Source organism: Scyliorhinus canicula, chromosome 17 (assembly GCF_902713615.1).
Source record: "Scyliorhinus canicula chromosome 17, sScyCan1.1, whole genome shotgun sequence".
Classification (NCBI taxonomy): Eukaryota; Metazoa; Chordata; class Chondrichthyes; order Carcharhiniformes; family Scyliorhinidae; genus Scyliorhinus; species Scyliorhinus canicula.
The window spans coordinates 133,111,060-133,127,850 of record NC_052162.1 but is presented as its reverse complement, the minus strand read 5'-3'; the positions used below and the strand labels follow the sequence as shown (position 1 = coordinate 133,127,850).

General features: G+C 43.7%; 1 pseudogene; it reads left to right on the top strand.

The window, feature by feature from the left end:
• LOC119951639 overlaps nt 1-16,791 on the top strand; it is a 63,821-nt pseudogene that overhangs the window by 6,929 nt on the left and 40,101 nt on the right.

Genomic DNA, 16,791 nt, shown 5'->3' with positions numbered 1-16,791 from the left:
GCCGAGTAATCCAGAGACCCAGGTTAATGCTCTGGGGATCTGGGATAGAATCTGCCTTTGACAGATATTGAAATTGAATTAAGTCTGATGATAACATTGTCGATTGTTGTAAAAATCCATCTGGTTCACTAATGTACTTCAGGAAATCTGCTCTTCTTACGTGGTCTGGCCTACACGTGACTCCAGATCCACAGCAATGGTGTGGTTAACTTGAACGTGCCCCCTGAAATAGCCTCACAAGACACGCAGTTCAAGGGTAATTGGAATGAGCAGTAAATGCTGGTCGAGCCAGTGACCCCCACCTCCCATGAATGAATTTTTAAGGCAGCTCATTGTTCAATCTGAAGACGAGTAAGAAACTGTCTCTTTGATTGGATTTGATTTATTGTCACGTGTACCGAGGTACAGTGAAAAGTATTGTTCTGCATACAGTCCAGACAGATCGTTCCATACATGAAAAAACAAAGTGCGGATCTTGGCAGTTTGCTCAGTTCACAAAAGAATTTAATGGCTTTGTAGATGCAGATTAATATTTTAATCACCATCCGAAACATATCTGATGGTAATTTGTGGTCATAGAGACAGACACAAACGATACTGTAACTGAATTAGAGGAAATATCAGAGATTTAACTGAACCAGTTTTTTTGAAAGATTCGGCCTTAATGATGGAGAAACAGGAAAAGCCACTCAGGGAGATGAGGAAATCCAAGCTCAGTGCGGATTTGCTGTCACCCCTCCTTATACATGAACGGTATTTAGGCTGCAGAATGTTTCACACCAAAACACAGAGGGGTCAAATAGAAGAAATGCATAATTCTCAATTCACTTCCATTTAACTATATTTGACTTTGTTTAAAAGCAACAATCTCACAAAGATTCATGGGATTTGAATTACTCAGTGAAATGCTTTCTTTTATTGGTCAGTCATGTTTGCAATTCAATGGTGTATATTTCAGAGTTATTCAGAGTGAAGACTCGAGAGCTATTCAATTCAAAATGAAGTCACAGGTAACACATAAATATACTGATGTTTAATATTGAATAATGAAACAGGTCTGAAGTAAAATTGGTGGAATTTTTTTATACGAAGATAAGAATGATGCATTAATGATTGAACAGAGAGCATTGTTACGTTAGATATTTGCTGAACAAATAATAAAGTTCAATATAATTTCTATATCTTATGGTCTTACAAGTTGAGACATCTATTTTAACGGAACAGCTGTCTTCATGTAATCAGTGACCTGGCCTCCCAGCTGAACCATTGAAAGCTGCAGCAAGACTGTGCAGTTGAATGTTGCACAGGGCCATTGGGTACTGTGCTGCCAGCTGTTTCTGTAGCACAGAGGTTATCACATTCATCTAACGCACGAAAGGTGTCTGATCCGAAATTGGCAGAAGCATTAAATGCTTCTAACTTATGATGTGGAGATGCCGGCATTAGACTGGGGTGGGCACAGTAAGAAGTCTTGCAACACCAGGTTAAAGTCCAACAGGTTTGTTTCAAATCACTGACTTTTGGAGCGCAGCTCCTTCCTCAGGTGAATGAAGATGTGGGTTCCACAAACACACATGGGCAGCATGGTAGCACAAGTGGATAGCACTGTGGCTTCAGAGCGCCAGGGTCTCCCAGGTTCGATTCCCCGCTGGGTCACTGTCTGTGCAGAGTCTGCACATTCTCCCTGTGTCTGCGTGGGTTTCCTCCGGGTGCTCTGGTTTCATCCCACAGTCTAAAAATATGCAGGTTAGGTGGATGGGCCATGCTAAATTGCCCTTAGTGTCCAAAAAGGTTAGGAGGAGTTATTGGGTTACGGGGATAGGGTGGAAGTGAGGGCTTAAGTGGGTCTGTGCAGACTCAATGGGTTGAGTGGCCTCCTTCTGCACTGTATGTTCTATGTTCTATATGTAGAAAAATTCAACGATGGTACTTTGAATGCGAGTCTTTGCAGGTAATTAAGTCTTTACAGGTCCATACGGTGCGACTGGAGAGAGGGATAATCACAGGTTAAAGAGGTGTGAATTGTGTCAAGCCAGGACAGTTGGTAGGATTTTGCAAGCACATGTAATGTGACATGAATCCAGGGTCCCAGTTGAGGTACTGATGTGTGCGGAACTTGGCCATCAGTTTCTGCTCGGCGATTCTGTGTTGTCGCGAGCCCTGAAGGCCGCCTTGGAGAACACTTACCCAAAGATCAGAGGCTGAATGCCCTTGACAGCTGAAGTGTTCCCTGACTGGATGGGAACATTCCTGCCCGGTGATTGTTGCGCGATGTCCGTTTGTCTGTTGTCGCAGCGTCTGCATGGCCTCGCCAATGTACCACGCCTCGGGACATCCTTTGCTGCAGCGTATGAGGGAGATAACATTGACCGAGTCGCACAAGTAGATACCGCATACTTGGTTGGGTGATGTTCTCATGTGTAATGGTGGTACCCATGTTGATGATCTGACATGTCTTGCAGAGGTTGCCATGGCAAGGTTGTGGTGTCATGGTCGCTGTTCTCCTGAACATTGGATATTTTGCTGCAATCAATGGTCTGAGGTTGTGCGGTTGTTTGAAGGAAAGTAGTGGGGATGGCCTTGGCAAGATATTCATTTTCATCGATGACGTGTTGAAGGCTGCGAAGAAGATGTTGCAGTTTCTCCGCTCCAGGGAAATCATCAGGTGAATGAGGTTCCAGGAGTTCTTCCACTGACCCCAAGAGGCCTACAGTGAACCCAATGAGACAACCAATAAACCGGAACAGCAGACCGAGAGATCTGTGGGACTGGAAAACCTCACCCATTGAAACAATCCGATCATCTGATTTTCCAGCTCCTCTTCCACTAAACCACTCAGTAAAACTGCCTCAAAGCCTTTTCTTGTCCAAATTCTTTCTCCTCTTTTCCTGCTGTCTCCTGTCATGCTCTCTCAGCGCTCATCTTGTCTTTGCTCCTTTGACCCAATTTTCACTAAACTGTTTAACATCCAATTTCCACAATCATAGAATTTACAATGCTGAAAGAGGCCATTGGGCACATAGAGTCTGCACTGGCCCCTTGGAAAGAGCACCCTTCTCAAGCCCACACCTCCACCCTATCCCCGTAACCCCCACTTAACCCTTTTGAACACTGCAGGGAATTTAGCATGGTCACTCCACCGAACCTGCACATCTTTGGACTGTGGGAGAAAACCGGAGATCCGGACTAAACCCACACAGAAACAAGGAGAACGTGCAGACTACGCACAGACAGTGACCCAAGCCGGGAATCGAACCTGGGACAGTGGAGCTGTGAAGCAATTGTGCTGACAACTGTGCTGCCCCTGATTTATTGGATTCAAGTTCAAATACAACCCACATTGAAGCATCTGCCATGATGGGGTTTGAACCTGTATTCTCAGGGTGTCGGGTATCGGTATTACTCATCCAGTGACGATGCCACTACACCATCACCTCGCCAGTCAAGCACTTTGCAGGGCTCATCCGGTATGAACCCGGGACCTCTCGCATTTTGGAAACCCCCTGAGCAAAAATCATACCCACGGTTTCCATGGCAGCTCCATGGAGTCAGTGTCTTTGTCCGTTTCCACTTTAGACAATCAGGTGAAGCTTGGTCCTCACACAGAACACGTCTATGGTTTCTCCCCTTAGTGAATGGTGTGTTTTTCAGGCTGTAACTGGTTAAAGCTCTTTCCACAGTCAGTTCACTGGAACACACTCACTCAGGTGCGTGTGTGTCTCGGTGCTTTTCCAGTCACACTGATGTTTGAAATATTTTCCCACAAACACAACAAACATTTTTCATTCCAATTTATAGTCTGAGGATATTCAGGTCCTGATCAGTTGAGTGACGCTGTCAGATCTTAATGTGATATTTGGTTTGTGTTTCCTGTCTGAAAATCCTCTCCTGATGCCCTGTGAACGGAGTTTACAAAGGTCACACTATCAGTCCAGGATAGAAATTCAGAACAGATAATTCTAGTTTCTGCAGAACATTTTTGTCTCTCTTCTTTCCCCAAAGCTGTAAATCCCCGTCCCACACACTCTCCCTCCTCCCTGGGCTGAAATCCAAATAAAGTATTAGATTGTTATTTCTGTATCCTTTTACCAAAGTTATATAATTAGTGGTAAGACTATGCTTTATAAGCCAATTCATTCATGACTTGTGACAGACATTAATCTGAATGACCCTGACTGACCAATTAGAATAACAGATGTGAACCTTGTGTCCAGAACTGACCATGTGGAGACTTGATGAGCAATCACGAAATTCGTTTCTCCAAAACTTCCAGGGTTTCCTTCGTTTTTCCTCTCCCTCTCGAACTAAGTTATACCGGATATCAGATTTAAGGCTCATTCTGTTTCTCTTCCTGCTGACTAAATAACTTCAATCAAATATGGAGAAGACTGAATCCACTGTTCGGTCCCTGCTCCAATCTCCATCCTGACATACCGACTCCATCCATCTCCCTGGCAACAGTCTGAGACTTAGCCAGTCTCTGTAAATTTGGTTTCACACTTGATCCACACTTGACCTTCTGACCTCATAGAATTTACAGTGCAGAAGGAGGCCATTCGGCCCATCTAGTCGACATCGGCCCTTGAAAAGAGCACCCTAGCTCAGCCCACACCTCCACCTATCCCAGTAACACCCTCTAACCTTTTTACCATCGTCACCTCCCGATTCGACAATTCCATTACACACCTGGCTGCTCTCCCACATTCTACCTCTGGAAACTTCAAGTGATCCAAAAGTCTGCTACCCATGTCTTAATTCACAGCAAGTTCCTTTCCCCTATGATCCCTGTGCTCCGAGACTTGCATTCGCTCCCAGTCAATTCTCACCCTTGTTTTCAAATCCCTCCATGGCCTCGTCTCTCCCTGTGTCTGTCATCTCCTCCAGCTCCACTGATGGAACCATCAATTCAGCGAACACGTGTAGTTGGATCTGAACAGAGGCTTTAATACACTTACAACAGAGCCAGCCTATTCGTCGTTGAACTCCAGATGACTGCAGGCTGGCTCTAATGCACTGATCTTTATACATCGGTCCCAGAGGGAGGAGTCCTGGGTGGAGCCAAGGGAGGAGCCCAGTACAAACTCTCGCGTACTCCCACAGCGACTTCCCCTGGTGGTCGGATAGTGCAACTGCACTTACAATGGTGGATAGTGAACATATATACACGGAGTTATATTGGCAACTATATACAGCATTGATCTTAAAACGGGTAGATAACGAACATATATACATGGAGTGATATTGGCAACTATATATAGTGTGAATCATATTCACCACATCCACAACCCCCTGAGATATCTGCACAGCTCTGATCCTGGACTCTTGCACACCCCCGATTCTAATTACTCCGCCATGGTTTTAAGTTCCCTCGGCCCCAAGCACTGAATTCCCTCCCTAAACCTCCCCATCTCCACCTCACTTACCTCCTTTCAGACTCTTTAAAACTCACCACTTTGACCAAGTTTTTGGTCACCTCCCCTAATATCTCCTTTTGTGTCTGGGAGTTTCACTTTCTTTTATAATGTTCCTGCGAAGTTGACTGGGATGATTTATGATGTTAAAGGTGCTATATAAATAGTTGTTGTCAGTGGCGGACTGGCCAGGGTGTCAGCTTGCCCGATGGCAAGTGGGCCCCTGATGAAGTGGGCCCCCAATATCAAATAAAAATGCAAGAAAGAAACAAACACAGCCAACTGTTTTAGTAATAAAAAGGAATAAGAAAAAAAAGAACAGGACACAAATAAGCAGTGCATGAAAAGGAACTAAGCAGGGGAGGTAGTGGAAGGATGTGGAATGGGGGGCCCGGGTCGGGCATAATTAAGGAAATTCCATGTTTTCAGCAAGAGTGTGTGAATTTAAAGATAAAGTTACAATTCGTGATTTGAGATGGTCGGCAACTTCAAAGGATATCAAGCAGTAGTCTTGGTTCAGCCGGTACATCGGTCCGGGGCCCGGAGAGCCAAGAAGGGGCCCGTGAATCTCTGAAGCATCCTTAAAAATTATAATTAATTAGATAAATAAATCTCCAACTTCTTTCCTGAGATTTGTATTCTAACTTAATAAAATATTGATTTTAAAAAGAGCAATACCAAATAAAAATGCAGTAAAGAAACAAATAATTACTCAGTGTATGAAGGAACGAAGCAGTGTTAAACGGATGTGAAAAGGAATGGAGGGGTGGGGGGGGGCTGGTTCACCCGGGTCAGACATAGTTGGAAATTCACGTTTTCAGCAAGAGTGTGTGAATTTAAAGATAAAATTACAGATCGTGATTTGAGATGGTCGGTAACTTGAAAGGTTATCAAGCAGTACATAGGGTCGTGAGGTCACCGAAAAGGAGAAGCGGTACCTTTGACCGTGAATCATGAGGTCAAAGATATTGAAGTGATAAGCCATGATCGGTAAACTCAAAGGGTTGCGACTTGTAACATTACACTGGTATCAAACTGGACATGTTAACTTTGGTCGTGGGACCATTCTTAATGTCTTACTATAGTCGGAACAAACTTCTAAGTTTCAACAGTTGTCTCAGTTGCTTGCTGGTGTGAATACTGGACAGTGGATTGCCTCCTCTTCTGAAGCTGCATAGGCCACAGTAGTATTGACTAATGAACATAGCCTATTGAAGTGTAAGTAAGTTATTTTATATTTTTTATCAGGTAGGGGTTTATCTGGCGTTCCTTCAAGTTATTCTTGCAATCATCAATATTCATTTTTCCCAATGTGGGCTATTTTTAATTAAGTTTTTATTTCAGGAATATTACCCCTACCAGCATGGAAAAGAAAAAGCATAAATCTGGGTCACTAAAACGCAAAGAACAAAAAGAAGCAGAAAGGAAGGAAGGAACGATGCAGGCCTATTACAGAGTTTATAATACCACAAGCACAATCCACATCAATATCCAGTTCTGCAACAAATAATCACGAAGCAAGAAACAATGCTCATGGTGATGATGCAATGACATGCGAGTTACAAGAACAGAGAAGAGCTACTTTAAATGTAGAGACAAATACAAGTGCATCCATTACTAATCAACCCAGGCCCAATATTTCTTCTGGCTTGCTTGTTCCGGTATCTGTACTGCCTGTAGTTGCAACATCTGAACACATAGCTTCAACTAGTGACAGGGAATCAGATATTCCTTCAAGCATAAATGACTTGGTTTCTGAAGCACATCCTGAAAATGAACCTACGCAAGAAAATGAAAGATCAATTGCTGGAATCTTCCAATATCCATCACGAGGAAAGCTAAAACAGTTTTTTGCTGAACACCCACTTCAGCCACTTGATGACCTGCCATTTGATGCTCATTTGTATGAGAGGAAAATTATGAATGACTCAGTCCCAAGAAAATGGCTATCATATTGGGGCAGCTGCTGCCCCTATCATATTGGGGCAGCAGGGTAGCATGGTGGTTAGCATAAATGCTTCACAGCTCCAGGGTTCCAGGTTCGATTCCCGGCTGGGTCACTGTCTGTGTGGAGACTGCACGTCCTCCCCCTGTGTGCGTGGGTTTCCTCCGGGTGCTCCGGTTTCCTCCCACAGTCCAAAGATGTGCAGGTTAGGTGGATTGGCCATGCTAAATTGCCCGTAGTGTCCTAATAAAAGTAAGGTTAAGGGGGGGGTATAGGGTGGATACGTGGGTTTGAGTAGGGTGATCATGGCTCGGCACAACATTGAGGGCCGAAGGGCCTGTTCTGTGCTGTACTGTTCTATGTTCTATATAACAAAGAAAATAGATGCTAATATTGTTCATACTGCTTAGCCTTTGAGTTTCCCAACACTTGTAATCCATCACCCTTTGTACGTGGCTTTAGTGACTACAGGCGTATTAGCCAGAGCTTGACTTTACATGAATCGACAACAACACATGTCAGAAATGCTCAGCAATATATTAGTGTGGTTAATGATGGCACCTTAGATTAATTTTTTGCAGCATCACTAATTAAAAGGAAAGAAGAAGTATTGAAGCAGAGAAGTATTGTCATGAGGATTATAGACATCATAAAGATGTTAGGCAAGCAAGCACTTCCTTTTCGAGGTCACAGAAATGAATCAGCCTACACTCTAGATAATGAGGTTCTGAATTATGGCAATTTTTTAGCCACAGTGCAGTTGATGGCAAAATATGACCCCATTATGGCAGCTCACATTTCTGCAGTGCAAAACAAGTCTAAACAAAGAATCAAATGATTAGAGCAACAAGGAAAGGCTCAAAGTAAAGGCCGCGGTGGTGGACTTGTTACATACCCGAGTAAAACAACTATAAACATGTTAATCAAAATTATGAAGAATATGATACAAGAAAGAATTAGTCATGAAATTTCTCAAGCAAAATATTATTCTATTCAGGTTGATTCAACACAAGATAATTCATCCATCGGTCAGTTTAGCATTATTATTCGGTATGTGCTTAAAGGTATTATCTGTGAGCGACTACTTTCAGTTGTGCCAAGTAATGATGGTACAGGACAGGGACTTTTTGATCTATTGATTGAAACATTACAGCATCTTAAAATTGACCCCCAGGGGCAGCACGGTGGCCTAGTGGTTAGCACAACCGCCTCACGGCGCTGAGGTCCCAGGTTCGATCCCGGCTCTGGGTCACTGTCCGTGTGGAGTTTGCACATTCTCCCCGTGTCTGCGTGGGTTTCGCCCCCACAACCCAAAAATGTGCAGAGTAGGTGGATTGGCCACGCTAAATTGCCCCTTAATTGGAAAAAATAATTGGGTAATCTAAATTTAAAAAAAAAAAATTGACCCCCAAAAATGTTTACCTGATAGCACAGATGGCGCTGCAAGCTACCATGGCCAGTATAATGGTTTACAAAGTAAAATTGCTGATGTGGCTGATCAACATGCTCATATATGATGCTATGCCCATGTCTTGAATTTGGTGATAACTGAAACAACAAAATGTTGTGTGCCTGCAGATTCTTTTTTCAATTTGCTCCAGAATATAGCAACTTTTGTGAAAGCATCATACAAGAGAATGGCTGTATGGATAGAGTTGTTGGAAAACATCTAGGACAAGAAAAAATGAAACGATTAAAGCTAATTGGTGAGACCAGATGGTCAGGAAAATCCAATGCAGCAACAACTATATTTGGACGTTTTGATGATGCCGCTGCCAGTACTTTCATAAATCTATTGACATGCTTATCAATGATACAAGATTCAGAAAAGTTTGATGCAAAAACAAAACATGAAGCAAATGTTTTACTTCAAAGTCTTCTAAAGTTTGAAACCATATTGACAGCATTTACTTACTTGTATATATTTGAAACTACAACCCCGTTATCAAGTTATCTACAGACAAGTGGTTTAGATACGTTTACTGCATGGAGTTTGGTAGATTCAGCTACAACAAAGTTGAAGGAACAGACAAGAACATTTGATAATGCTCACAGCAAGGCTTTGGAATTTGTACATAAATGTAATGACAGGATTTCACAGATGAATATGGATGAAAATCAAACATTAGAAATTGATGCGTTGGAAACAGCATTGCCAGTTAAGAGGCAGAGGAAGAAGAAAAGAATGGCAGATGGGCTTATTGATGATGAAAGAATTCCTCAGATTCTCTAGCTGATTTTCAAGTAAATGTGTTTAACCTAATAATGGATCGCATTGTCCAGCCACTGGAATCACACTTTGTACAACACAGTTGTATAAAGATTTGTCCTGCTGGACCCAGCAAAGTTTAAAACTATTGCAGAGAAGGGCCTTGAAGATGAAGCATTGGAAGGTATTATTAAGCTGTTTCCACAAATCAGCAAAGATCAAGTAATATTGGAATTGTTTTCTTTTGCTTCAAACTTTGATGTATTAAAGCTATTGCTTAATGATGGTGAGAATATGGATTCAGTTGCAACAATTGTAAAATTTGCAGCACTTACCCATCGTGTGTACTAAAAATTCTGGCATCCAACAGACTTCATGACAAGGCATACGATAACCTTTATGAATTTTATAAAGTCATCTGCACACTATCAGTTACCCAAGTCCAATGTGAGAGGACATTTTCAAAGCTAAAGATCATAAAGACAAGGTTAAGAAATTTGCTGTCTGAGGAGAATTTGGAATCATACATGTTGCTATCCATTGAAAAGGAATTGTTAGATGAATTAGATGCAGAAGCAATTATTGGCAGATTCGCACAATCATCCAGCGAACACAAACGATTGCTCTTAATATAGTGAACTGCATGCAATGCTCTATTGTGCTTTTGAACTATCTGTTAATGTGTAATTGTGCAGTAAACTATTTAAAAATATCAACCAATTACTTAAAATTTTAAAAAATAAATTAAAAATTCAATTCTAACATTCTGTATTTACATTTGGTTTCTACTACCAGTAATATATACAGTACATGTACACTGTAATTACTAGGAATTCACATTTTTTTCCACAAATGTTTTAATTGTACCCTTTTTAACATGTATTTTTTGAAAATTTTATTTATTCGTTATGAAAATTAAATGATAGCATTGTAGTTGTGGGTGGGCCCCCTTTGTCTCCTGGCAACCAATATTTTTAGACCCAGTCCGCCACTGGTTGTTGTTGTTGACTGTAACCCTGACCCCCCCCCCTGTTTTACAATATCCCATTGGTTTCACAACAAACTCTATCTCTGATGTTTTGCCCCCTGCGAGTTTGCAGCCTCGAAAAAACGGCGGTCGTCAACTCAGGCCTGTCACCGGGAGCAGGCCGCAGCTGTCCCCCCGCTCGATGCAAACCCGGACCCGGAAACTTCTTATTGGGATTTGCAGCCTCCACCGGGTTTCAGTGAAACCTCCCGGCTGAGACCAGCATCGGCACTGCGCATGCTCCAGCTCACAATGCGAAGGGAATGATTGACGGCAGCTCTAGACCAATAGGAGGAGAGGGGTGGACTGGAGGACCGAGTGCTTGCAGCGGGTCCTCCAACCAATCGGAGTGAATGAGGGGCGGGGTTGGGCCCGGTCTCCCACGTGAGTTGGAGCATGCGCCGTATCGATGGCAACTCGGGATTGAGGCGGAAATCGTGAGCTGGTCAAATTCGCTCGGGTGAGTTATGAGGGAGGGATGGAGCCGGCGGATGGGTCGGGAGGCTTCATAAACACTCCGTGTGCAGCCCAAGCCCCGAATATGAAGCTCGGACAAAGCAGTTGAACCAGTGAAAGCTGCTCGGGCTTTTCACCGAGACAGGCCTGGGTGGCCGGGCGCATGCGGAAGGAGCGAGAGCCCGGATTTGTTCCGCCTCCCATTCACTCTGATTGGCTGGAGGACCAGCCGCTCTTGTTCGGTCTTCCAGCCGCGCCCACTTTCTATTGGTCCGAACCCGCCGTCAATCATTCCCCGGGCATTGTGAGCTGGAGCAAACCCTTCACCATCATTGTCAGCTCCCTGGTTTGCAGCTGCGGAGCTTCTCCCTCCCTCCCGGGAACAGGCCCAGGTTAACGGGCACCATCCTGCTTCACACACTGGGGGATGGTTCACATCACAGGATGGGGGAGGGGGGATAATAAATAAGAGCTTACACTTTGCACTCAAATCAATGAGGACTCTGATCTCTGGCAAGGAAGGAAACCCTGGCAGGTGGGCGGGGAGGATTCACAAACACCCGCTGGAGGCCCCAAACCCCCAATCAGACCCATTGATTTTATTGTCAGTCTGCAGACAGGAGCTGGAGAACAGGGAGAGGAGAGAGAGAGGGAGAGGGGAGGGAGGGATGGGGGTGGGGGGGAAGAGAGAAAACTGGGAGTGGAGGAAAGAAATGGTGCAGGTGGTGAGATGGGTTTGGATTTCAGCCCAGAGAGGAGGGAGAATGTGTGGGACGGGGATTTACAGCTTTGGGGGAACAAGAGAGGAAAAAATGTTCCAGAAAAACTAGAATTGCCTGTTCAGAATTTCTATCCTGGATTGACAGTGATGGCTTTTCTAAACTCCTTTTACAGGGGGTTAGAATTGGAGAATTTGCACACAACAAACTGAACCCAACCGAAAGGTTTGTCTCTTTGTGAATTCTATCCTGCATCAACAGTGATGACTTTTGCCGTGTGGAGTTTGCACATTCTCCCCGTGTCTGCGTGGGTTTCGCCCCCACAACCCAAAAATGTGCGGAGTAGGTGGATTGGCCACGCTAAATTGCCCCTTAATCGGAAAAAATAATTGGCTAATCTAAATTTAAAAAAAAAAAAACAGTGATGACTTTTGTCACATGAGAGATTACAGCTCTCAGGAAAGATTAAACAGGCAGCACGGTGGCACAGTGGTTAGCATTACTGCCTCCGACGCTGAGGACCCGGGTTCGAATCCCGGCCCTGGGTCATTGTCCGTGAGGAGTTTGCACATTCTCCCCGTGTCTGTGTGGGTTTCACCCCCACAACCCAAAGATGTGTAGGATAGGTGGATTGGCTATGCTAAATTGCCCCTTAATTGGAAAAAAAAATTGGGTACTAATAATTTTTATTAAAAAAACGAAAGATTAAATGGAGCGGGGGGGGCGATGTGAGAGATTGACCATGGTTTAGCACACTGGGCTAAATCACTGGCTTTGAAAGCAGACCAAGGCAGGCCAGCAGCATGGTTCAATTCGCATACCAGCCTCCCCGAACAGGTGCCGGAATGTTGCGATTGGGGCTTTTCACAGTGACCTCATTTGAAGACTACTTGTGACAATAAGAGATGTTCATTTTGTTTCATTTCATTTCAACAAACAACAAGTCATAAATACAAGAAAGTTACGAATAAATCTAAGTGGACAATATGGACAAAATTATTTATCAGAGGTTCAGAATGTGCAACTCATTAACATGGAAAGGAGTTGAGGAAAGTGCTGAGATGTTTCCAAAAGGAAACGGGACAAGCACATGAGAGAAAATGGAATCGAAAATCAGCAGAAAGGCTGATATTTGATCGGTGTGACAGTCGGAGATATGTGCCGAGTATTGACAGCAGCAGAATCTGTGACAGAATGGCCTGGTTGTATCTTATATATTCACAGTATTTCAATGTAATCTCCTTTTACAGAATATTTGCAGATGCAAACTTCATGTCGAGATCTGACAGAGTCACTTGATTCATCAGGACCGGTCTTTCAACGTGGAAGGAGAAATGTTTGTTTGTTTTGCCTTTTGGAATAAATTTCAAAAATCACTGTGATTGGAAAAGCACCAAGACACAGACATCTAAGTAATTTTCCACAGTTAGTTGGAACTGAGCTTTAATCAATCACAAAGCATGAAATTAAATTGCAACATTTACATCAGAGAGACACCGTATTCAGGCTTCAATTGATGATCTAAGTTGGAGCGACATAAGGACATTCGTACCAAAGGAATCAAGAAGCAGCAATAGGACATTCAGCCCCGTGAGTCTGTTCCACCATTTAATAACATCACGGCTGATCAGATAGTGACCTCAAATCTGTATCCCACCTACACCTGACAACCTGTCAATAACCATGGAGAAACCGTGGAAATGTGTGGACTGTGAGATGGGATTCAATTACCCATCTGAATTGGAAATTCATCGACGTATTCACACTGGGGAAAGGCCATTCACCTGCTCCGTGTGTGGGAAGGGATTCACTCTGTCATCGAACCTCATCAAACACCAGCATGTTCACACAGGTGAGAGGCCATTTTCCTGCTCCGTGTGTGGGAAGGGATTTGCTCTGTCATCGACCCTCATCAAACACCAGCATGTTCACACAGGTGAGAGGCCGTTTCCCTGCTCAGTGTGTGGGAAGGGATTCGCTCAGTCAACAAACCTCCTGAAACACCAACTTGTTCATACTGACCAGAGACCGTTTAAATGTGCTGACTGTGAGAAGAGCTTTAAAAGCAGAAAGGATTTACTGACACATCAACGCATTCACACTGGGGAGAGGCCATTCACCTGCTCCACGTGTGGGAAGGGATTCACTCGGTCATCCAACCTCCTGACACACCAACTTGTTCATACTGATCAGAGACCGTTTAAATGTGCTGACTGTGAGAAGAGTTTTAAAAGCAGAACTGAATTACTGACACACCAACGTACTCACACTGGGGAGAGGCCGTTCACCTGCTCCACGTGTGGGAAGGGATTCACTCGGTCATCCCACCTCCAGACACACCAACTTGTTCATACTGATCAGAGACCTTTTAATTGTGCTGACTGTGGAAAGAGCTTTAAACGCAGAAGGAATTTACTGTTCCATCAACGCACTCACACTGGGGAGAGGCCGTTCACCTGTTTGGAATGTGGGAAGGGATTTAATGATTTGTCAAACCTCCGGATTCACCACCAGATTCACTCTGACCAGAGACCTTTTAAATGTGCTGACTGTGAAAAGAGCTTTAAATGCATAAAGGATTTACTGACACATCAACGCACACACACTGGAGAGAGGCCATTCACCTGCTCTGTGTGTGGGAAGGGATTCACTCGGTCATCCCACCTCCTAGACCACCACTTTGTTCATACTGATCAGAGACCTTTTAAATGTGCTGACTGTGAGAAGAGTTTTAAAACAAAAATGATTTTACTGAGACACCAACGCACTCATACTGACACAATCATAGAATTTACAGTGCAGTAGGAGGGCATTCGGCCCTTCAAGTGCACCGGCCCTTGGAAACAGCACCTTACTTAAGCCCATACCTCCAACCTAACCCATAACCACACCTCACCTTTTTGGACACGAAGGGCAATTTAGCAGGGCCAATCCATCTAACCTGCACATCTTTGGACTGTGGGGGGAAACCGGAGTACCCGGAGCAAACCCACGCAGACACTGGGACAACGCGCAGACTCCGCACAGTCAGTGACTCAAGCCGGGAATGAAACCTGGGACCCTGGAGCTGTGAAGCAAGTGTGCTAACCACTGAGCTACTGTGTCACCCAAAGGTAGGAGCGGTACTTGGGAGAGGTTCAACTGCTCCGTGTGTGGGAGGAGATTCACTCAGTCAAACAACCTGAACAGACATCAGCAAGTTCACAGGCAACAGCAGGGTTTGGATTCAGCTGTTGCTGCTGTTGGTCACATCCAGGACTGAATGATGCCTGGACGTCTGTTTCCAGTGGGGCTCCACAGTTTTCCGGTATATATCAATGATTTAGACTGAAATGTATGCACCAGGATTATACAAAAGTTGCTGATGTGTTTTAGACAATGAGGGAGAAAGCCATGGACTGGGTCAGGTGGACAGAAAAGTGATGAATGGAAATTTAGATAATGAGAGGTTAGGAACACATTTCAGTTAACGCCCGATAAAAATAAGGTCACTTCAGGATAATGGAAAAAACTGATTGGTGGGGAAGCTACAAATAATCCTTTTTTAAAAAAAAATTCAGAGTGCCCAATTATTGTTATTTATTTTTCCAATTAAGGGGCAATTTAGCCTGGCTAATCCACCTAACCTGCACATCTTTGGGTTGTGGGGGTGAAACACATGCAGACATGGGGAGAATGTGCAACCTCCACACGGACAGTGACCCAGGGCCGGGATTCAAACCCGGGTCCTCAGCGCTGTAGTCCCAGTGCTAACCACTGCTCCACGTGCTGCCCTAGCTACAAATAATTCTAATAAATTTATTGAACAGTTCTCAAATGGAAAGGCACTTGACCACATTAAAACTAAGGATCTGCAACAGATGTTTGATCTGGCATGTCATATTTAGGGCAAGATTATAAACAGAGGGCATTCATTTAAAGTGATCAGAAAAAGAAGCAATGCTGAGCAAGGCTAGGAGAGTGGGCAAAGAAGTGGCAGATGGAATATAATGTGGAAAAGTGTGAGGTTATGCACTTTGGAAGGAGAAATGGAAGGGTAGACTATTCTCTAAATGTGAAAATGCTGGGGAAATCACAAGCACAAAGGGACTTGGGAGTCCTTGTTCACGATTCTCTTCAGGTTAACGTGTAGGTGCACTGCGGTGCTATGTCTTTTCGTCCAACGTCATTTCGTCCAACGACACTTCGTCCACGTCTTTTGGTCCAACGTCATTTTGTCCGATGATTTTTTTCGTCAAAGACTTTTTGTAACTTGACTTATATTGCCAGAGTTGATCTCTGCGTGGATTATTGAAATAGGGATTATATAAACAGAACATTTACTCAGTCTAAATTTGATCCGGCTCTGTAACTAGCAGTGGGGACATCACTGAAAACCGATGCTGCAATTTGTCATAATCACGCCATTCCTTCTGATACACCTTTCGTATGTGTTTTCTACAAGAGGGGTGTTTGCACTTTACCTAGCAGAGGGTTGAAATCTTATATTGAATAATGTATATTCCGATCATGTACGGATTGATTCAGATTTTGCTGTGTTAGTGTACTTACGGGAACCAAGTTCCTTCCGACAATCAGTTTAATATCTGCGAAACGCAAAGCTGTCATTTCACATTTTTCAAAGACCGTTGCATTAAAATATGCCAGGCGCCAGTGCCCCAAATGATGGATATATTTTAAAATGTCAATCACCGGAAAATCAAGTACACCCTGCATATGCCTCCCTTAATGAACTATCAAACGTTCATTTAACAGAAGTTCACAGGCGTGAGGTGACAAAATAGAAATAAGCTTTAATTCCGACCTGGAAGTGTTTGATGCTGATACCGGATGCCAAAAGCGAAAACAATTCAATCCCCAGCACAAACATGTATAAAACGAAAAGTACGTTTTTGTCACCGGGTTTAGATTTAGGAATGTGCTTCGTAGTTACTAATTTAAATGGATTGGTCGTAGCTGACATTTATCGTTCAGAAATACTTTCTAGTTTCATGCACTTAACAGTCAAATAAGAGCATTCGAAC